The sequence below is a fragment of the Lissotriton vulgaris genome, chromosome 8 (genome assembly GCF_964263255.1).
Source record: "Lissotriton vulgaris chromosome 8, aLisVul1.2, whole genome shotgun sequence".
In the NCBI taxonomy this organism is placed as follows: domain Eukaryota; kingdom Metazoa; phylum Chordata; class Amphibia; order Caudata; family Salamandridae; genus Lissotriton; species Lissotriton vulgaris.
Genome location: NC_141696.1, coordinates 271302138 through 271326058, shown reverse-complemented (window position 1 = coordinate 271326058; position 23921 = coordinate 271302138).

Here is a 23921-nt window from a genome sequence, read left to right as displayed (position 1 = left end):
TGACAGTCTCTGCCTACTACCTTGCAATCCTTGACGCTTGTGAACCATGCGTGCTGGGAGCGGCCACAAAGAAGCTTGAGCACCAACTTTACTAGCGCTTATCCGGCAATAACGACTGGGACATATGCAGATTACAAGTTCATAGCAGTATTGATCTGAGCAGACTCACTGCAGATGTAGGCTCCTGCGCTGGGGAATCTACAAAGGTGTACTGTGTTGCTCCTGGTGACCTGTGGTCTGTGGTTTGAAAATCAATGGATGTTGAGTCTTGCTCCTGCATGGGCTAACACACTACTTCAGTGATACATCATAGAGCTGCGCAATTTAGCCGCCCGGAACGCAATTTACAACACCATGCGAGTCGAGCTGTGTGCATGTCTATATTCATGCAGGCCTTACATGCGCATGAGGGATACCATATAGGTGATGCACAAGGGGCACATAGGTAGAGTGAACAACGGCCCTTGATAGTCCCGGGAATATATGTTTACTTGAATATACCTGACTCGAAGAAGGTGCACTTGAAGAATCGAAGACAAGCACTCCGAAGGGGGCGTGTGCTGCAATGGCGGACAACAAAGAGATAGCGAAAAGCTTGAAGAGGCTTAAATATGAAAACCCGAATTCACCCAACAAGGCGGGAAAAGGCAGTACGGACCCGGTGGAGCTGATACTAAACAGACTGGATGAAGTGAGAGATCTAGCTAGAGCAACCAAAGAGGAAGTGGCGGCGATCAGGCAAGACAACCGCGACACCAATGCAAAACTGGTTGAAGCAGAATCAAGGATTAGCAGGCTCGAAGACATGGAGGTTAAATCGGGCTCTGCCATAAAGCGCCTATGTATAGCTGCTGACCAAACAACGCGGAAACTAGCTGAGTTGGAGGACAGGAATAGGAGAGGAAACCTACGAATTTTTGGAATTCCGGAAGGTTCAGAGGATCAACATGAGAGCTGTGTGGCCTTTTTGGAATCATGGTTCACCCAATCGACTAACATGACCTTTGAGCGCACGCTGGAGTTTGATAGGGCCCACAGAGTGCCGGGCAGAATGTTCAAGAATCAGAAAGGCCCTAGAGCTATTGTGTGTAAGCCACTACGCTATCAGCATGTAGAGCAGATTCTGGGCTTTATGCGGAAAAATAACCATATTCTGTGGAAATCTGCCAAAATTTACATTTCACAGGACTATAGTAAGGAAACGGTGGACGTCAGGAAGGCGTTTTTGGCTCTCCGACCACAGTTGAAGAAGAGGGGTTTCCAGTATGGGTTCATGGGCCCAGCAAAGTACCGTGTGATTATCCAAGGCTCTCCGCACATCTTCTCTGACCCACTGAAATTGAAACGGATGCTGGATGGTCCTGAGGACTTGGACATGGAAACGAATAAGCCCGAGGACTCGGAGGATCAGGCCTCAGCCTCAGCCTCAGCCTCAGGATATAAGTGAATGTACTTTGCCACGCATGCCGTGCAACTTACATATGTGTGTTACATATGTGTTGTCCTCTCTCTTGTGGGGAGGGTTTGAACACTCTAGGCTATGCATAAGTTCTCTTCTCATTAAGTGTCCTTTGAATGAGTGGATCCGTTGTTGCTCTTTAGCTGTAAAGAATGTTTCTACTGTTGCCTGTTAGCATACTGTGATTCAGTAATGTAATTCTGCCTACAGGTTATCACCCCTATCCGGTGGTGGTACATCCGTTGTTGCTCTTTAGCTACGAAGATTACCTCTATTATTGCATGTTAGCATAATGTGTCTCAGTAATCTAATTCTGACTGCAGGTTATCACGCCTATCTGGTGATTATGGGTAGGAACACGTTGGTTGATCGTGTTGTTGTTTCGCACTTCACCCTATGGCCCGCAGGACTACATGACTATCACGCTTCTTTCCTTGAAGAGGCCCCTTGGGCATTAGCGTACCTTTGTTGCCTTACTTAATGGTCGTTGACATACCTGTTATAAACATGTCGTACCAGTTCCCTGTTCCACAATCTTCTAAGTATGTATACGTGCACGGGGAAGTTGCAGTGTTACCGCAGTCTCTTTCCAGTCACCATGCCTGCTATATACAGTTGGGGTGGGGAGGGTGGGGGGGTGAGGGGATTTTGGGTTGGGCTGTGTGTTCTGTGTCTTTTTCTAGTTTTGTCCTTTTGTGCTTGCGCAGTCTATTCTGATTTGATGCTCAGTGGAGGGTCAGGTGGTGGGCTCTTCTTCCACGCTTGTGGGCTCCATAGATCCAAGAGCGTTTTCAATCTACCGTGTTGCGGTTTGTATTATGTGAGAGATGTAATTGTACCTATGAAAGTAAGAACTAATGATGTCGCATAATGCAATCAGTACTCCGTTGGGAGTGTGTAATATCGACCAACTGAAAATATTATCTCTTAATGTTAAAGGTCTAAACCAACCTGTAAAGAGACAGAAGATAGTGGATTACGTACGGAGATTGAGGGGTGACATTGTGTTATTGCAGGAGACGAAGCTCGAAGCTAAGCAATTTTACCACCTGAGAAATAAGTATTATAATGAGGTTGTGGGTGCGGAGGCTGTGAATAAAAAGAATGGTGTTCTGATACTGGTTGCAAAGAAATCTAAGGTGGAAATTTTGTCCTCTGAGGCGAGTATAGACGGGAGGTGGATCACAGCCAAACTGAGCAGAGACAGGACAGAGTTTTATGTCACGAACATCTATGCTCCTAATACCAGTGACCTCAAATTCTGGGAAGATCTGAATAAGCATGTTGGAAATGTCCCCGATGATGCTGTTCACATATTGGCCGGGGATTTCAATCTTCCGATGGATGCTACTCTAGACAGAGATTCCCATTGTCCCTTCACATCAAATAAATCACATAAAGCTTTCCTTAATTTATGTCAACGCTTTCACCTGGTAGACACATGGAGGCTTCAAAACCCCTCGGAAAGGGATTACACTTTTTATTCCTCGCCACACGATTCGTACTCTCGAATCGATTACATCCTCATGTCTCAAAACGGAATCCCTAGAATAGAGTCCACTTCTATTGAACCACGTGTAATGTCTGACCACTCATGTATCTCCTTATCCATTGCTAATGTTGTACCCTCCTCTTGCCAGACGTCCTGGCGCCTGAATGACGAAATCCTGGGAAAGGAGCAACATAGGGCCACGTTGCTATCTGCGATCTCTTCCTATCTGCAGGATAACAAAGAGGGGGACACGACTGATCTTATCAGGTGGGAGGCATTGAAAAGCACGATAAGGGGTGTATGCATCAAAATCAGATCAGCAATGAACAGGGACTATCACGCAAACCTTGAGGCCTTAGAGAAGGAAATTATAACTTTGGAAAGTGAACATCTGCAGAATAGGGATGACGTGTCTCTTCATGCCTTGGCAAATAAAAAATATGAATATAATAAAATAGTTAGTGAAAGGGCGGGGGTTTGGCTTGATAAGAGAAGAAGGTTTATGCTATGCGACTCCAATAAGGCTGGTAAGAGTCTAGCTTCGTATCTGAAGTTTAAGGTCCAGAAGAATTCTATCAATGTCATTAAAGATGCCTTAGGGGAGTTACATTCCGAACCAGACAAAATAGCAGACGTATTCAAAGTATTTTATGAAGATCTATATGCAAAAAATGAAAAGGTGGAGGGACACAAGACTAAGGCGTATTTGGATGGATGTGTTCTTCCACGGCTATCTGCCGAGGACCAGGTTAGTCTTAACTGCCCAATTGATGCTGTAGAAATAGAGAATGCAATTAAAAATCTGAAGACAGGGAAGGCCCCGGGGCCTGATGGCTTCACGGCGAAATTCTACAAGACCTTTTCCTCCCTCTTAGTTGAGCCCCTTTTTCATCTATTTCAGGAAATAAATAACTCAGGTGAGGTCGGAGGCACTCTGGCAGAAGCGATCATTGCAGTGCTCCCTAAGGAGGGTAAAGATCCTTCGCTCCCGAAAAACTACAGACCCATATCACTGATTAATATAGACTGCAAGATCTTAGCTATGATACTCTCTGCCCGCCTTCAGAAGGTCCTTCCCCAATTAGTTCATCCGTCCCAAGCAGGGTTCCTTAAAAATAGGTTGTCCAGCGACAACACGAGGATTTTAGCACATGTATTAGAAAAGGCGAAATTAATAGACACACCCACAGTAGCTATAACGTTGGATGCTGAAAAAGCCTTCGACAAGGTAGATTGGTCCTTCCTCGAAGCAGTCCTACATAAATTCAACCTAGGTGACACCTTTACGAGATTGGTAATATCCTTATACTGCTGCCCCTCAGCAAGGGTTCGAGCGGGTGGTTCCTTTTCCTCCTCCTTTTGTCTAAAGCAGGGCACGAGACAGGGATGCCCCCTATCTCCCTCATTGTTCTTACTAGCGATCGAACCGTTCTTGTATCACATAAGGAACGACGCTAATATAGCGGGCATTACATTTGGGGATTGTACGGTTAAATTAACAGCATACGCGGATGATGTGCTTGTCTTATCTGAGAGAGCTGATGAAGCAATTCCTGCACTTATGGCTGACATCGATGAATTCTCCAAGGTATCTGGCTACAAGCTCAATAAAGATAAAACGGAGGTTAAACTCCTGAACAACATAGGGGACAAAGGTATCATTGGGGACTCTGGTCTTACCTGGCAGCCTCACTGTTTTAAATATCTGGGGTTGGACTTCGACAAAGATCTGGTTTCCACTCTGAAGATAAATGAGGAACTAACTTTAAAGAAGATAGCTACACTATTGGAAGGGTGGTCTCCGAAGTTCATCTCCTGGTGGGGCAGAGCGGAGACGCTCAAGATGATGACTACTCCGTTGGTCAACTATCTAGCTAGCATGCTCCCTATGTCGTTTTCGGACAATTTTATTACTAGAGTAGACAAACTGTTTGGTAACTTCCTGTGGCGTGGCAAGAAAGCCAGGATTGCACTAAAAAAGCTGCAATTAGCGAAAGATAAAGGCGGCCTGGGCCTGCCCTCTTTCAGGAATTACCAGACAGCATTCCTCTGCAAACAAGGTGCCCAATGGTTGACAAATTCCCCTCTCTATACTCCGATATGGATCAATATTGAGGAATCCTTAGTAAATCATGCCCCTCTTGCATCCTTCCTCACTATGGACCTAAAACATTTACCACACTCCAAATATATAATCCTGAATACTAGACGGGCGTTACTTAGACTAGACCTCACACACAAAACAAGGTTAACATTCACTAGGTCGTCTTTCTTGTCCTTGTGGGGAAACCCCTATCTTAAGCATAACATAGATAGACTGGGCTGGGAATCATGGTCCGGGAAGGGCATTAACTTAGCAAAGGATTTGTATGATGATAAAGGTCCAATCCCGTTCTCGACCTTGCAACAGAAATATGACCTTACTCCGATGGAATTTTATGAATTCTTGAAAATCAAAGCTGCTCTGACCGCTCGTAACTTCTCTCCCTACACCCCTTGGTTAATACTCCATCTCCCTCGATTTATGTATGCGGGTCACTTTGTCTCTAGGGTTTATAAATTGTTATTACCTCTACCCACGAAAACTCATAAAAAGGTGGAATTGAAATGGGAGGCTGAACCGAACCCAACGGGAATATGTTTTGATTGGGAAATAATCCATAAGGCTGCTCTTACCCATAAAGTATCTCCCATCCTATTCCAGACAAAATATATGCTTATAAACCGGGCGTTCTGGACTCCGGATAGACTCTTTAAATGTAAATTAAGAGACTCATCAACATGCTGGAACTGCCAGTCAGGTCCAGGGGATCTTGCTCACATGTTGTTTTACTGTCCTGCTCTAGGAGCTTATTGGGATAGAATATTCGACTGCATCTCTTTCGTTTTCAAGATCAAACCTGCACGGTCCTTCGTATATGTGATCTTAGGAGCCCTTGACCCGCAGCTGTCAAATGATCAAGACCGCCTGCTCCTGGACTTAATGCTTACATTGGCCTGTAAGGTGGTTCTGTGCAAGTGGAAAAGTGCGCATGAGGTGCACTTCAAAATCTGGCAGGAGTGGTTATCATTCCTGAGGGGTGCTAGCAATCCGGCACTTCAGGCATCTACATGGAGGCCGTCAAATAAGAAGCTGTGGAAATCATTGGACGCCTCCTCTTTTCACTATAAGCCTCCCTGAGGCAGTCGCTGTTGTACTGTCACGTTCCCCCTGTAGTATTTGAGAAATGCTCTATTTATCAGTCATCTCTGTAACGGAAGAATTATTGTACTGTGTTTCTTTTGCTTTCTTCTACTTCAATAAAAATGATTTGAAATAAAAAAAAAAAGAAATTCAAACCATCCTTTAACCATTTTAGCAATAATGTATCAGGGGGACAATGGAAATGTGCAGCGGGGGACTACAACCCCCACAAACATCGGCATCAGAAGACACACTGCCTGGGAGAGAAGGAGCTCTTAAGTGCTTGAAAGCGCAGACTCTTCTCCTGCGATGTGCGATGTGGACAATGCCAGATATCTATAGACCAGTTGATATTCCCAGACACCCACACCCAGATGTTGCAAACTCCATCAAGACCTGGAATATATTTTTGCCACTGTCAGAGCACGACCAACAGGACTAACTCAAATTTGATATATCTGCCCTATAGTCTCCACTGGGTTCGGGCGTGGAGGAGGTTTGGCTTGCTCCCCCTCAGTTGAGATCAATTGACCAGTCTCTGTCAGTGGAGGGAAGCCCAGCACTTCAGTAGCCTGGCATTAGGGGAGATGGAGGAGAAAAAAAATAATGGAATGTGGCTGGACTGGGCGCCAAACTACACAATCTAGACTGGCTAAAATTTAATAATATGGGCAAACTTGACTTCGCCTCATTATCAGATCATTTTTATGAAGATTAATCATGGTCACTTATTATTGATTAATTTTTATAATAACGTCTTTGATTTTAATAACTCTGCTATTACATGAGGATGTATATTAAAGTCAGGGTAATTTCCGGAGTAGCTGTGCAGTTATGTGGTTGGGGGACTTTAACACTAAACTTTGTCTCTTTTTTTTATGAACATCCACACGTATAAAAATCTTCAAGAAGAAAAAAAAAAAAAGAAGAATCCTTGTCGACTCGGAAGAACAAGATGATAATTGTCATATTCCACAGCAGGTCTTTAGGAAAGCTAGTCCCTTGTATGGTGGGAAAAGTATCCATAGTGCACTATGGAACGTGGGCTTCCAAAAATTCAATAGAAGATTTTGATCAAGCTAACTTGCAAACTTTACATTTAAATCTGCAGGTAAATCGACAGCTATTGATTACACTTTGTAATGAAAGTTTAGTCCAAAAATACAGTCAGTGAAGCAATGAGTGAGATTGTCTTTACATCTCAGCAAGATGAAAACTGGTGTGCCAAGTGGGATTTATTGTGATCCAACAGTTATTTCCTTTTAACTTAAACATTCAAGTATAAATCAGGTGTTCATTGAATCAAATTGACATGGTGATTGCTAATGACAAATTGATATTTAGGAGAGGACTACGAGCCACGAAAACAATTAAGTCTACATATGAACATAAAAGGCGATTAAAACAAGAGTAGAAAAGGAAAATCTACCAAACAAGAGTAAAACACAAGGCAGTAAATGTTGGTCATTATTAGCAAGGAATCTACAACACTGAGGGCCCGATGGTGGTAATTTATTTTTACCGATTCGTAAATACCGAATGATACCGAATCGCTATTTATGAACCGGAAAACCACATGTAGGTAAATAATCGGTAAACAAAAAAGATTCGGTAACATTCGGTATCCACACTCGGTAAATACCGAATCGGTAATCACAGATTCGGAAATCTCCAATTCGGTAACACCCATTCACACCTATGGGCCTCCAGTCCCATAGGAATGAATGGGAGACACCGAATCGGATATTACCGATTCGGACATTACCGATTCGTATTTACTGAATCAGTATTTACCGAATCGGAAAAAATCCGATCTCGAAAATTCGTATACATGACATGTGAGCCAGTGAACCAATCAGGGACACCCACCACACCCCACAACAAAGCCTCAGAGAATCCAACCAATCAGATGCAAGTACCACACCCCAGTACCTGGAGGTGGCCACACCCATGCAGGTGCAATGCAACAGAACTGCAGAGAGAGCTGGAGGTGAGACAGAGGAGCAGGCTGCACTGAGCCCAGCATAGCTAACCCATGAAGTCCCAGGAGGCACAAAAAGATGGAGGTGACAGAAAGAGGAAGGTGAAATTCAGCCCAACTGAGCTCCAGGTGCTGGTGGAGGAGGTCGTGCAGCATTACAGTCAGCTGTTTGGGAGACAGTCTCTGCAAGTAGCAGAGTCTGTAAAGAGGAACACCTGGCTGGCAACACAGAGCAAAGTCAATGCCCTGGGAGTGATTCATCGTGAAATCAATGACATGAAGAAAAGGTGGTATGATCTGAGGATCACCACCAAAAAGAAGCTTGCCACCCAGAGGAAGGAATCTGCAGCCACAGGTGGGGGGAAGAACCGTGCACCAAGCCTCACAGAACTGGAGCAGCTTGTGGAATCCACCATGGAGCCAGAGAGCATACACAGGATTGGGGATGCTGATAGCTCAGCCAGAGCTGCAAGGAAGAAAGGTAAGAAGCATGGACATGTACCCCACCCATTCCCTGGCCCCTTTCCCAATGTGGGTGACTCACTCACAATCCAGCACACATGACAGTAGTCACCAGCAATGCATCATGGTAGTCGTAGTCACTGGTACATACATCAAAGCTGCCAACACTGAACACTGCATGCCATGCCACACACCCCATACACAACCAGTTGAGGCAAATGAAAATGTGTAGTAGGATTATGTGTGCTGAAAACACACATCTGATCATTGTCCATGTCTCTTCACAGGAGAGTCATTGCGCAGAGCAGCGCAGGGAGGAGAGTCAAGTGCACCAACAATGGCACAGAGGGAGAAACCAACAGACACAGCAGGACCTAGCACTGTCCCTGAGGACACAACCACTACGCACGCACCCACAGCAGCGGAGCAAGACACCACTGCACAGCCACTGTCGCCCCTGCTGTTCGAGACACAGACTCCGGCACCACCTGCAGGTGCCACAACACCAAGCTCGGGGTCCCCTGTCCATGTGAGGCCAAGGAGGCAGGACGTACTACCATTAAGAATCATGGAAAACCCTGATGAGGAAGTGGTGGAGGCACCCAGACCGAGCACACCACCACTGGCTGGCAACGCAGGCCTACAGGGGTCAATGGGAACTGGCTGTGCAAGTGACCGTGGCCGTAGGGCACGTGAGCAGGATGAGGGGCAGAATGTGCAGGGTGTATTTGCTGGGCTGGAAGCCACAATGGTGAGGGTGCAGCGCATGCAGGCCAAAGGGATCCTGGCAGTGCACAGACAGGTGCGCATCCTGAACAGCAGGATGTCAGGCATCGATCAAGGGATATGTGCCATGGCAAAGGGAATGGAGTCCATGGGCAAAGGAATGGAGGCAATTGGCAAAGGAATGGAGTCCATGGCAGAGGGGGTGAGGGACATGGGTGTGCGCATGGGTTCCCTCTGTGACAGGCTGGAGAGTGACCACCAAGAAAGGCGCAGGTACAGGCGCGAGGTACAGCAGCTGAATCAGTTAATTAACCGTCTGGCTACTTCTACCACACTGCTATGCCACCGGTCTGTGACCATGCAGACTGAAATTGTGCACTGCTGCAGTGACTTGTCCAGGGGGATGGGGAGGGTGACCTCTGCCATGGAGGTAATGCTGACACAGCAGACAGCCACTGCTGATGACACGTGTGTAGTGGACACAGAGGAGTCCACAAGCAGGAGTGGAGCCAGCACGCCTGTTCAGGACATTCGTCGGAGCAGCAGGCTCCATGCAGATGACACAGCTCCCACTGCGCAGGTTGACCCCCAGCCCCGTGGCTCACACAACATCACGCGTAAGCGCAAACATTAAGAGAACATAATGAACACATGACAGGTCATAGTGAATTGAACTTTGGCCACCTAGTGTCCAAAGAGAATTTAATTTGATTATTGTGGTCTTGAATAGTGCAGTTGTGCATATTAAAGTGAGTGTTTCAAGACATGAACATGCCTGTGTGTCATCACTCTATTAAAAGTATCTGTTGGTGATTTCTGCGCGTCGCAGTCTACCATCTGTTGCAGGTGCTGCTCCTGCTGCAGTGTGATCGGCTTGTACAGTCCCATCATCTATGTCCTCATGATATGTTAGTTCAATCTCTGTGCCCTCCTTGGTGGCAAGATTGTGCAGCATGGCGCAGGTAGCTATTATCTTGCAACAGATAATTGGTGTGTATTGCCGTGCACCTCCACTCTCATGGAGGCACCTAAATCTACTTTTCAGCAGTCCAAAAGTGCGTTCCACCACGCAACGTATTGTTCTGTGTGCCATGTTATAACGCCTTTCGCTCATGGTGGATGGGTTCAGGTAGGGGGTGAGCACAAATGACCGCAGGGCATATGCACTGTCACCTGGATGGAAAATGAAATTTTGATTAGTCACATACTCTGAATGTTTCCTTCTGCATGGACTATCAGGGTGTCTCACACATACTTACCCAGCAGGTATCCATCACCAAAATCACCAACCAGAAGGCGTCTGTATATCCCACTGTTGGTGAATATGTAGGAGTCGTGGGTACTCCCTGTATATTTGGCCACAATGTCCGTAATTATGTTGCCAGCATTGCAGATCACCTGCACATTGATAGAATGTGTGAACTTCCGGTTTCTATATATGTGTTCAGTTGCTGCAGGTGGGCATAGTGGGATGTGCGTCCTATCGATACAGCCTATGATGTGCGGGAACTGGGCAAGTTGATAGAAATCGGTTTTCGTCCTGGCTGGTGTGTCAGGGAACTCGATGTAGTGTTCGATCCTCTGCATCATGGCGTGTAGGAATTTCCTGAAAAATCGTGACAGGCAGCTCTGAGACACCCCACCTGCTTCGTATCACGTGCTGGTAGCTACCAGAGGCAAGAAGGTGTAGGCAGCACAGCACCTGCACATGGGGTGGGATGGCATGTGCTCTTGGGGTTGGGTGTTCCAGATATGGGTGGAGGCCCCCAATCAAGTCCAGGATGGTTCTAGGGTGGAGTCGGTACCTTTGCAGAATCTCAGCTTCTGTCAGTTGGAAGAGGGTGACCATCTGCCTATACACCTGCTCCTCTCTTAGCCAGACCCTCCCTCCTGCTGCCTGTATCCATAGCCGCCTTGCAATAACGTAAAAAGCTGCCATTGTGGTAGCACTGTTGCATTTTGGGGCCTTCTTATATATCCTGTTCCTGGTTTCCACCTGCTCCCAATCCATGGTAAATACCAATTCTTAAATACCGATTTTCATGGAATTCGGTATTTTTAGACTTTGCTAAATCTCAACAGGCCATTTTTACCATTTCTAATTTACCGACTCGGTAAATAAAATTTGGTATTTTCCGATTCGGATATTTACCATTTCTTATTTTCCGATTCGGTAAATATGAATTCGGTAAAATCCGATTTGTTTAATACCGAATCGGTGTTTTACCGACTGGTATTTAACGATTCGGTACGTTTTTAGTCACATACATCTCGATGCTCATTTACCGGTCGGTAATGGCCGGAATTACCGAATTCCGGCCGTTACCGACCAGTATTTGGCTACCTACATCGGGCCCTGAGTATCTTACAGTTTGCAGTATATGAGAATCCTTAATTGCATTTCTTTATGCAAGTACTCTAGATATATAGTTGATCTCACCTGGAGATAATGATTTTCAACTTTTCATGCTCTCTTTTAATGATGTTGATGTACTTATTAGGAATAGCTGATACTTCCGGCCACTGGCCAATCACAGTTATTAAATCATCCTAAAATGCAGAGTTATGTCTTGGTGCTGCATTTAGATGCTGATGGCAAGATGTTCTCCAAGCACCACCATTCACTTCTGGTTGCTAAAAACAGATACGAAAGTGTGGATTAAGACTTGGCGCTGCATTTTAATCAATCTTCTGCAAAAAAAAGAGGGCCCCTGAAGAAACCAATACAACGCATATGGAGCAGGAGTACAAAGGCAAAAACTAAACCGGAAACAGCCTGCCTAATAAACTACTAGAAGGGAAACCTCTCATACAATTTCAAAATAACTGAATAGTCAAAACAGAGACTAATGATTCCATACATACACAGAACAAATCTCTGGTAATTTTATATATAAAAAAAACCCTGATTTATTCAAAATATTCAACACTAAATGCAACATACAATAAAGACATAATCATTGAATGTACATAAAGTCCCCTAGGATCAAATACAAAAAAATAGAAATACAATTAGAAATATGCACTTACCCCAACAAGATCCTACAGAACCCCCAGAAATCATATACTCAAACAAACCACACACATCCCATTCAAGCCAGACATGTATCTCATTCATAAACCTACAGGGAAACACAATAAAATCCAGAAAAAAATGTTAAAAGATAACAAGGACCCACATGGGAACTCTTATCTCATCTATACCTAATATAATTTCTTTTTTTTCCCAGGTTCTGTACATTTCAGCTCCGGGTATCCACCCTGCTCCCTTTAAATATCCCTGCACCCCATAATCATAACCCACCCTTACTCCTTAAACTACCCCAACACCCTTAAACACTAACCCATCTTAACCCTATAAATATACCCTGTACCCCAAAACCCAAAACTATCTCTAAACCCTAAAAATACCCCTGTACCTCAAAACCCAAACCTACCCCTGAACCCTATAAATACCCCTGTACCTCAAAACCCAAACCTACCCCTGAACCCTAAAAATGCCCCTGTACCCCAAAACCAAAACCTAGCCCTGAACCCTAAAAATACCCCTGTACCCCAAAACCCAAACCTAGCCCTGAACCCTTAAAATACCCCTGTACCCCAAAACCCCAACCTATCCCTAAACCCAAAAAATACCCCTATACACCAAAACCCAAACCTAGCCCTGAACCCTAAAAAGACCCCTGTACCCCAAAACCCATACCTATCACTAAACCCTAAAACTACCCCTGTACCCCATAACTCAAAACTATATCTGAACCCTTAAAATACCCAAACACCCCAAAACATATACCTCAGTACCCCAAAACATATACCCCTATACCCATACTTACCTTTAACCAAACATTTAAAAAAACATGCTTTTACCATTCATGCATTTACAACGAATTTCGTTGTAAATGTATGTGTGGTAAAAGCATATAAAATGTAATTCCATGCATTATAATGGCAGCGGAGACATGGTACTTTCGTAATGAAAGTATGCGGAGTGATGGTATGCGGAAAGAAAGTTGCGGAATAATGGGTGTTTACCCTTCCCCGGTAAGTACATTGGTGGCATGAAAAATGCACAGGTCTCTCTCATTGAATGTTCGTTTCTCTTCCTTCCCCACAGGTCTTTTGATTTTTATTACACACGCTCGCCAACTGTTGCATGAGCATTGTACCATTAGCGATTTTTGCTAATAGGTTCACGAGGAATTAGGATTGGGTGTGCCTTTTAGGGGGTACATACCGTCCACTTCCTTGTTTTTGATCCTGACGAATACCTGGCATATTCCACCATAGGTATAAACATGTAGACCAGTACAGATATAGAGATACTTTTGGCCGTAACTACCCTCTTAGTATCTCGTCACCCCCCATTTTAATATTGTCCAGTTGCTTAAAAATAAAATTTATCTTCCTATTAAGATAAACCAGGACAATTTTTAACACTTTTTTTGGTCTTACACTCACAACCAGCTCCACTGTATTTCAGGTGTTGTAGCACACCCTGGTGACGCTGGGCCACCAGGGTGGACCCCGTTGATGAAGCATGTCACCACTAGGCTGGTGAGTGAGGGATCTTTTTACAAAAGGATACATTCTTTCCTTTTGTCAGTCAAAACGCCCCATTAGGAAATCTTCTATTTCTCTATGGTGGTACTCCTCTCTTTGTTTATCAAATCCTTTACCAGGGGAACAGGAGTACTCTCCGTTCACTCTCAGTGAACACGATCCCTTGCTCTCCCTTTTGTTAGTCCTCTCTCATTGATGGCCAGCACCGACATACACTTTTAGACACACCTCCCACCACAAGTTCGAGAATTGCGAACTTTAGAGCTGGGGAGCTACGTTCGAATCTCGGCATCAGCTCAGCATCCTTTGATTCCAGGCAAATCGGTTTTTTCTCCCCGTGCCTACCACAAATGAATGTGTTCTTCTGTAATGTAAATTGTGCTCATGCCATTTTGTCGAGTTCGTGCTATATAATATTGCAAGGAAAAATAAAGTAGGGAAACTCGAGTTCACACACTACTGAACGCGCACTCTTAAGTGCATCAGCAGTGCACTGTGAATCGGAGCGTTACACAGGCCTGTCACAGATAAGAAATGCTATCAAAACGAAATCCTACAAAACAATATACTACCGGCCGGAAGCAATTCATACCCGGACAACGTTGGACGGCTGGTAGTATACATATATAGACTTGTCTGATATATGCCCACATATATCGTTGGACCCCGTATTTTCCTAAGGATCACCAGATTCCAAAAGCTATGTTGGTCAATATTCTGGTCCTTGTATTCCAATTCTACCTAAGTGCTTTTCAGTGAAAACCCTAATAAAGAAACACACCTTCTTCAGGGTGCAACGTGGATAAAAGTCTGAAAAAAGGAGGGGGGGGTAAAAAGTATTCCAGGACGGGGTGAATTATAGTACAGTTGCAAAAATATATCCACTTATGATGCATGCCAAAGCGTATGGCCAATGAGGCTTCTGCAGAGTAGATGGCAAACAGGGTCTACTACGCCTCAGCGGTGTGAGATAATCAGTCAAAAATAAGTCAGACAGGGAAAGCAGAAGTCTTCAAATCCCTTGGTAGACTGATAATTTAGGCAAAAGGCCTCACGTACAATACTCAGCTTGAATATAATACACGTCATCTACAACTCTGAGTTCATTATACGTTGTTATAAATGAGAATCCTTTATTACATCTCTTTAAGCAAGTACTCTAGATCTATAGTTGATCTCACCTGGAGATAATGATTTTGGACTTTGCAAGCTTTCTTTTAATGATGTTGCTTTACTTATTAGGACTGGTTGAAACTTCCGGCCACTGGCCCTAATGGCATACAAATCACAGTTATTAAGTCAGATCCTAAAACGTCTTAGCAACGCATTTTAATCAAAGCATTTTAAATGGTCAAGCTCCATTGCCTTGGAAATTCTCTTACATCCAACTGATAAACAAAAAAGGCCCAAGATCAGAGCCTATAGATTATCGGTTTCTTCCTCTTTAAGATGCTGATGGCAAGATATTCTCAAAGCACCTCCATTCACTTCTACTTGCTTGGGCTGGGGAAATCATTCATCTTCTGGTTTTAGATTTAACTGTTCCACTACAGACAACTTACATGTTAAACTACTATAATTCATTGTACACTGAAACTTGAGGAAACTAATGTATTTGTCTGTTATGAGCATTTTCTACTGCTTTTAATAAGGTTGTAGGAAATAGGATATGGCATAGGATTTCCTAATGGGGACCAGGCAGTGCTCTTTTACAATTATTGTTCGGTCTCCATACAGACATCTGTGTCCAGGTTAAGCAAACTAGAGCCCAAGGTCTAACACCAAAGATTAAAACCTATCTCAAACAAGGGTACATATTGGCAGATTTGCTATTTGCATTTTATATCGCTGACATAATCCCAGTACCTAATCAGGACAGTGAGATTCTCCAAACTTTTGCCACAGGAACATTTCCCTTAAAATTTACATTGACAATCTAATTTTAATCCTAACTACCCGGGTAGGGCCCCAGAATAGTTAAAACGCCTGGGAGAGTATAGTGTCAAAATTGGTTTGCTGCTTAATTATAATAAAACAAAAATATTGTAATTTGGTAAACCTAAGTCAAGATTCACCTGGCAACTGGATAAGGAAATTGAACAGGTCATTGAGTATATGTATTTAGGAGTAAGACATGAGCTTACACTCACATGATTGTCACATTCGGAATGGATCAAGCACAGTCTTAAATATACTGCTATGGCCATTTCATGGTTTGCACGTCTATATAAGGGGACTGCAATGGGTCTGACGTTAACAGTGAAAATGTATCCAAGCAAATTATATATAGGGGAATATTATTTATTAAACAAACCATGGACGTTTTAAATACTGCTTTTTACAAATGTTACGAAAAATTTAACTTCACATGCTATGGTCAGCTTAAAAGTTAGTCTCAGTCAGCTTACTATTTTAAACAATGTATATGTAGTTAGCTATTTATGTGACTGTCAAAATGCATGATCTAAACCTGCACAATCTGAAGGGACTAATTAGAGAATATCTGGAATTATACCCTAGAGATCAACTGATTGCAATGCATATAGAATTAAAATGTCTACCAGGAAATCAGCAGCTTCCCACAATAAAAACCCTAAATACAACTCCTAAGATGACCATAAACTACTAATCAAAAAGATGAAAGTGATGTCATATGAAAGTGATTTACTTGCCTTAATAAAATTAAAGCATTCTAATCATACATTTGCAACTTTTATTAACAATAGGCAACTGTACTTAGACTCTGACTTAAATACATGGGATAAATAAAGTCGTTTTACATTTCAGGCAGTTACATATTCCATTATTGCAATCTGAGGAGTTTTGGAACAAAGACCGAGGATTACAATAGACAATGCCACTTATATAATTTATTTCCTGAGACAGTGGAACACATCCTTTGCCTATGCCCCTCAGTACTAGACTTGATAAATAAATTGCTGAAATCACTAATTCCTACAAGCGAGCACAAGGTTGAGTAAAGATGTTATGCAGTTCTGTTTTACCAGGAGCTCCAATAAATTATTTAGGTGTTTAATTAAATTTTGTTCATTACTAGAGCTGCGTATGAAGCCTCAATGCAAATAACTTGCCTTAGGTGCTATGCATATAACATTATTAACACTGATTTGAATTATGATCGATGAATGATTGATAATGACTTTTATATTATTGGAATTATTAGACTGTTTTAGTATTCAAAATGTTGTACAGAAACATCTTACCTACCTACCTAAGGGATGACTCGTAAGTATTAAAAAGGAAGATATAGGCCTTGAAAAAGGTTGATTTTGCCAGGTTGAAATGGCAGTTTAAAACCTGCACAACAGGCTGTAATAGCAAGCCTGAGACAAATATTAGGGTGCTGTAGCGTCCTCTCCAGACCAGGAGCATGTAACAGACCACAACCCACTGAGCTCTGGTTTGCACGTCTCCAACATGCTTAATTTATCTGAACACACTGTCACAGACTTTATTAACCACACCCATCAGATTATTTAATACTTGTAAGGAGTCTGCCAAGGACCACTAGAGGCCTTGTTTACAGAAACACAGGACACAATCTATTTCTTAAATAAAAAAGTACAGACATATATATACATATATATGCATTATAACTCCTCATTCATCCCTTTCTCATTGAGGAAAACAGTGCTAGTAGGCACGATTCTGTCTAGAATTGACTATTGTACCGCTCTATATTTGGGAGTAGGTGCTGCTCAATTTGCCAAACTTCAGTCTATCCAGAAAGCGGCAGCTAAAGTCTTGCTCAAATTACCCAAACATCACCCTACATCGAACAGTATAAAACAACTTCACTGGCTACCAGTCTCAAAATGTGTTGACTTTAAGAAGCTATGCCTAGTGCATAAAGCCTTGTTTGGTGGTGGGGCCTAGGATGTGCAATCCCTGTTTTCTCGATATGTACTATCACGGTCTTTAAGGTCAGCTTCCCTTGGCCTGCTACAACTCCCAAAGAAAAGAGAGTAAGGTGTGGAGGAAAACGCTTCTCCTTCTTGGCATCCAAATTCTGGAACTCACTCCCCACACACCTGAGACTTTTACCAAATAGATCTGTCTTCAGGAAGAAAATTAAAATATGGCTCTTTCTCAACCCTGATCATGATGGCCATTTTGCTAAATAACATTGCTCAGCGCCAAGATGCCTCAGCAGTAGTGCACTCTGTAAATACCTTCAGTCAGTCAGCCATTTGAGATGCTTGCACCAGTCTACCAGATCTAGCTTTAAGAGGTAAAGGAGTTTTGCCTTCTTTTGGCATCTCTGTAGAAGAGTTGGATACCTGACTTGGGCACTCAGGTGGACTTGCCTCTCTCATTAGGTCTGGAGCTGGCAATCATCAAGGCAAATGCTTCAAGTGTTATGAGCCTCGAGTTATAGATATTCCAGGTCATTGGGCAGTTACCATTTGTCCTATGCTAGCCAAAACTCTTAGAGGTTCAGCATCAAATGGAGCGTCCATCCTATATGTCCACTTTTGAATGACAAGAACTCGGTCTCCTTTCTCATACACCGTGTCCCCAGCGCATTGGCGCTTATTGGAGTAAGCCTCCATTTTGCCTTCGTGACAGGTGTCAGTGACACACACCTCTTCAGGCAGGACTTTCTCCTGTCTTGAAATGAGTAGTGGAATGGTAGGCAAAAAGGCCGGGCCATAAAGCTGACTTAAGGTCAATTCCTTCAAACAGAGCACGCTGAACCACCCTTTTCACAGTACTCATAATTTGTTCAACATTGCCATTTACCTGTGGGCAGAGAGGTGTAATTTTATGATGTTTGATGTTCAAATGATTAAGAAATCCTTTGAACTTTCTCTGCTATTGGATGGTGGACTGTTGTCAGATTTGAGAATTGAAGGAACACCCCATGCTGCAAAACTGTCAACCCGCCTTCTAAAGACTTTGTCATGCGTGGTTGATGAGAAGTCTTCCAGTAGAGGAAACATGCATATTCACTGACAACTACCAATAAATCATTTCCATTTTTAGGGGTTCGAAGATGTGAACTTCAATCCTATCCCAGCCTTGCTTGGGAGGATCATACATATTCAGCAGGAGACTGACAGTTACACAGATGACAAGCTTTCATTTCCCTTTCAACTTGTTTATCAAGGCATGGGAACTACACTCGATCCATGAGGCCTGTTTTAATGTCAGCAATATCAACAAAAGGAGGGAGAGAGAGAAAGTATTCCTTTGAATTGCATTCGTTCTCCCTAAGTTATACACATTTAACCAGAGGAATCCATTGGGAAGTGGGAAAGAGGTGTCCCTACTGTGGTTGGGAACACACGTGTTGTTTTAGGGTACCCCTCACAAACTAACAGGGCCCTTGGTGTCATGTTTCATCATCGGAGTCCTCGCATCCCTCTACAGGATGCGGCGTGCTGCGACCGACGGTTGCGTTGGAGTACTGATTTGACTATGTGTGGTGTTAGTGAGGGAGAGTGTAAGTGAGTGTTGTGGTGGGGTTTAAATAGTGAGTGAGATTGAAAAGTGCCTGGCTCGTGGGGTAGCAACAAAACTTTAATTGGCCCCCGGGCTGGTACTATTAAAAAGGGTGGAGGTATTGGCGTTACCTCTGTGCGCCACCTCCTATGTGTGGGTCAACATGTTTTGATGTAAAAACATCTTCCTCAGGACTGGGGTACACAAATCCCCACCTTACTCACGTTTTTCTATTTCTGCTTTTTTTAATTCTAAAAAAGTGAAATTTACGAGTGCAGGTATATCAATGTACCTACAGAACAACCGCTATTTAGCTGACTGTTTTGTTTAGAGTTTGTTACTCCATGAGTCCGTGATAACGTAGGGGTTACTCGTGCTTCCTTGCTGCGAGTCTATCAGGAGAGTCCCTCTTCGCTGCCCCGTACGCCCGGGGGCCAATTAAAGTTTTGTTGCTACCCCACGAGCCAGGCACTTTTTAATCTCACTCACTATTTAAACCCCACCACAACACTCACTTACACTCTCCCTCACTAACACCACACATAGTCAAATCAGTGCTCCCACGCAACCCTCGGTCGCAGCACGCCGCATCCCGTAGAGGGATGCGAGGACCCCGATGATGAAGCATGACACCAAGGGGCCTGTTGGTGTGTGAGGGGTACCCTAAAACAACAAGTGTGTTCCCAACCACAGTAGGGACACCTCTTTCCCACTTCCCAATGGATTCCTCTTGTTAAATGTGTTAATGTTAGCAATGCCATGACCTCTGTTGTGTATCAGTTCAATAACTTGTCGTCTCAGGCTTTCAGGGATACCTATTCTTGCCCCTCTTACTACGACACTGATGGAGCAGGGTTTTCACAAAATAAAAGCTGCTCAGATTGAATCCCCATTGTGTGAAAATACTAATCGAGTGATGTGCAAACTAAATGCAAAAGGCTAATCGAGAAAATGAAAACTGCACAAGCGTGTGTTAAAGTGCTTTGCTAGGCCACAACTGCATGTGAAAATTACAGACTAAAAGCGACTAGTTTTATTTTACACTAAACTAAATTAAAAGAATAATCCTTTAAAATGGCCATAGATAAAGCAAAAAGTATGCATTACATAGAGTGTTTTAATAATGTGACTTTATAAATGATAAATAACACTTGTATTTGTCTTTCCTAGATGTGGGTTTTTTCTGCTCTGCAGAAAAGGCCTGAGAGTCATTTTTGAAATGTAAAAGACATATTAGAAATGTAGAAGGGGAGACATTTTGAACTGTCCTTTGCAAGCCCTGTGTGTCTGCCAAGGTTGTCTGGAAGAAATGAATGGTATAAAGAACGGAACACTTCCTCAGTGAGCGGCGCATTGCGGCGCATTGAAGAAATCGAGGCACAAATGTTGATACATGACTGAGATGGAGGAAGTGTACAAACTATGAAAGCTTGAAATTTGTATTCCTTGGCTGGAAATTGATAAAATAAATAAACAAACAATGGATCTTTTGCAAAATGTGTCATGTCAAGAGTGGTGTGATAGAACACACCTGTTTTGACCAATAGAATGAAATAAAATTGTGTGTTATGATACAATGTGGGTTGGACTTTAGAGAACTTAGAGTAAAACCACATGTACTCGGGTGGGGTTAGAAGATGTGATTTTCCTACTTTGCGAGAGGGGAGACCTGTTTGCCGTTTCCTAAATTCTATGGGCTTGCTGATGTTCTGTTGAATCCTGACTCCTAATCTTTGCTACTTGATTCTTCTCAAGGGGCCTTACTTACTCTCATGGCCAGAGGGTAGCTTTTAAATTTCTTGAACTTGGGGTAGTATGAATTTCTAAATTTACATAACTATTTTGCAAATGACTTCTGTCTCTACTCTTTTTTCTATATGCCTTTCTACTCACTCAGAGCGCTGCATTTGAGATGTTCATATGTCATTTCTATAGATGTTTTCTCTTGTATGGTGATTCATGATTCAAGCTGTATTCTACTTGATGAGCAATCACATTATTATATATAAACATTATTAAATTGTCTTTATTTAGTGTTATTGACTGGTTATATGAAGAGTGTACAATAGTTTATTTCTAGATTCAATTATTACTTTTCCAAACCCTGAATGAATATTAAAGATTGCATCATCACAAAGGATAATACAAGCATGATATGGTAATGAAAGTTTCTGTATGTTTGGTTTACATTCACCCATCGTGAAAGGGACTCATAGGGTATTGAATTGGGTCCAGGTGATGACATGTATTTAGTCCCCAATCGCTAAATCAACACCGTCATGTGTTATAGAACGTTCTTTTTTTAACCCGTTGCCTGCGCCGAAAATTCCGCGCTAGTGCGGAACGTTCCATTGTGCGAATGAGATTGAAACGTTCAGCGGACGTGCGCAGCACTGGCGAGGTAGTGCACGCGACGACCGCTGAACGTTCCCCGCACTTAAGGGGTTAATCTTTATTTATCAATTTACATAAGTCTTACATTAGAGTACCTAATAGTACCAATTCCAATTACAGCTTTAGTAGGTAAGGTAAAGTAATAATAACTTTATTTGGTTAAAATAACCATAGATGTAAACACAAAACAAGTAAAAAAGAAGCACCAACAATCAATATACATAGAGAGTAGTACAAAAAACTTGTGTTATAAGAAAAGACCTATGTGTTAAAAAACTACAGCATCATAACAATACCCTTTAAATATACACTCAAAATATTCATTGAAAACATTTCTAGTGGTCTGATAATATTTCTCCAGCAAAAAATATAATAAAACTTAGAAAGAGAATGTGCAAAATATAGCAAGTACTAAGGTGCAAGCTATTTTTAAATATGTGCTACGTTAAAATGTGCAGAATATGAAAGGCAATATATTTACAGATTTTGTCCTCAAATATGCATTGGGGGCTGTGGAACAAACACGTAAAGTGACCATGCATTGTGCAAATACACATATAAGCAGCAATATATAAAAAAAGACATCAATCTAGGGAACACAGCGATCTATAGCATTTAAAACGTTTAGACTTTTGAACTACATTGCTTGCAGAAATTTACTGACAGCAAATTTTTGGCGATGTGTCACTTTTTAAAATCCTAAATGCTTCCTGGTGGCTATGGGTGGCCATGTTGCGGCAGATAGGAACTAGCCATTTGCGATGTGTAGGACGATACTCCCTGCAGAAAAATACCCGAGCTACATGCAGAGCAAGTTCTGAGATCTTGATTTGTACGCCAAAGGACCTCAAATGTAGGATTCTATATCGGAACTGTATGTACAAATTTCTGGTTGAGGATGGAAATATTGAATCCAGAAATTTGTCAAACCTGGGGATGTTCTTGTAGGAATGGAATGTACTAATTACAGACCAATTGTGACTGTTCTTAGCAAGACAGTCCTTAATGTAAGCCCAGTATTGGGTTTTTAGCAATTTGTTATCAGATTTGGAAATAGTTTTAGGGTCATCCCACAGGTTCTGCATTCCAAGTTTAGAAAAGATATGGACTTTACCCATGGAATATACCTGGCACCTTGAAGTTCAATAGCTCCACCAATGAATCTTTAAAAACTCCAAGTTCAGGTGTGGACCAAAGACTGATTCAGTATAATAATGTTTTTCAATTCGCCAAGTCCTTAACTCTTTTTATCCAAACATCTAACTACATGGAGGTTTAGTGGTGAGCTTGATGGTAAACCTGGAAGCCTTCTAATAAGGTAATTCTCTGCAATCATCATTGACTGCAGATCCCTGTAGTCCCAGATCTTTGCTCCATAAAGGGCAGCTCCCTGTGCAGCTGCTTGGTATGTTTCCACAGCAGGTGAAATTATGCGTGACGTAGTTTGATTGTAAAACCTTAAAATAGCATTAGATCTATGTTCAATCATTTGCGTAGATTTATCTAGTTGACTCATCCATCTTAAGTTATTCATGAATCTGACGCCAAAGTAATAAAAGTTATGTACCCTCTCAAGAGCTTTGCCACCTACATGGATACTGCGCCTTTCCTTCTTTATATTTCCGAACACCATTAACTTTGTTTTTTTTATATTTAATTCTAGACCTCTTGAATTACAAAAATAAAAAAACATGTACATTAAAATTTGGAGACCCATTGGTGATTTAGATATAAGAAGTGAGTCATCAGCAAAGAGTAAAACAGGTATATTATTAGCATTCAAAAACTGGAGAATCGTTCCTGCAGTGTTCTAGAACATCCACGATATCATTAATATACAGGGAAAATAAGGTAGGCGGACAACTCTCTCTACGGGGAAGAGGTCCGTTAGTTCCCTGTTGGGGCCCCAGCCAATGTGTGCATAGTTATTTACATGCAGTGTATTTATTATATGTACTAGGTTAACTGGGACAGCTTGAGTAAATAGTAAACATTTCCATATGGTGAAAGAGTACACATCCATTAGGTGGAACATGAAGAGAGAAGTAAATCGGGATTATACATGGACCCATAATAGCACATACCTTGTTTTTAATCAATAGTCATGCCAGGTGAATTTTACTTTACACTGAACACTCTTCCCCACGTAACAACAATCCGTAAATGTTAGACTCTTTGACATCATTTGGTGAAAGAC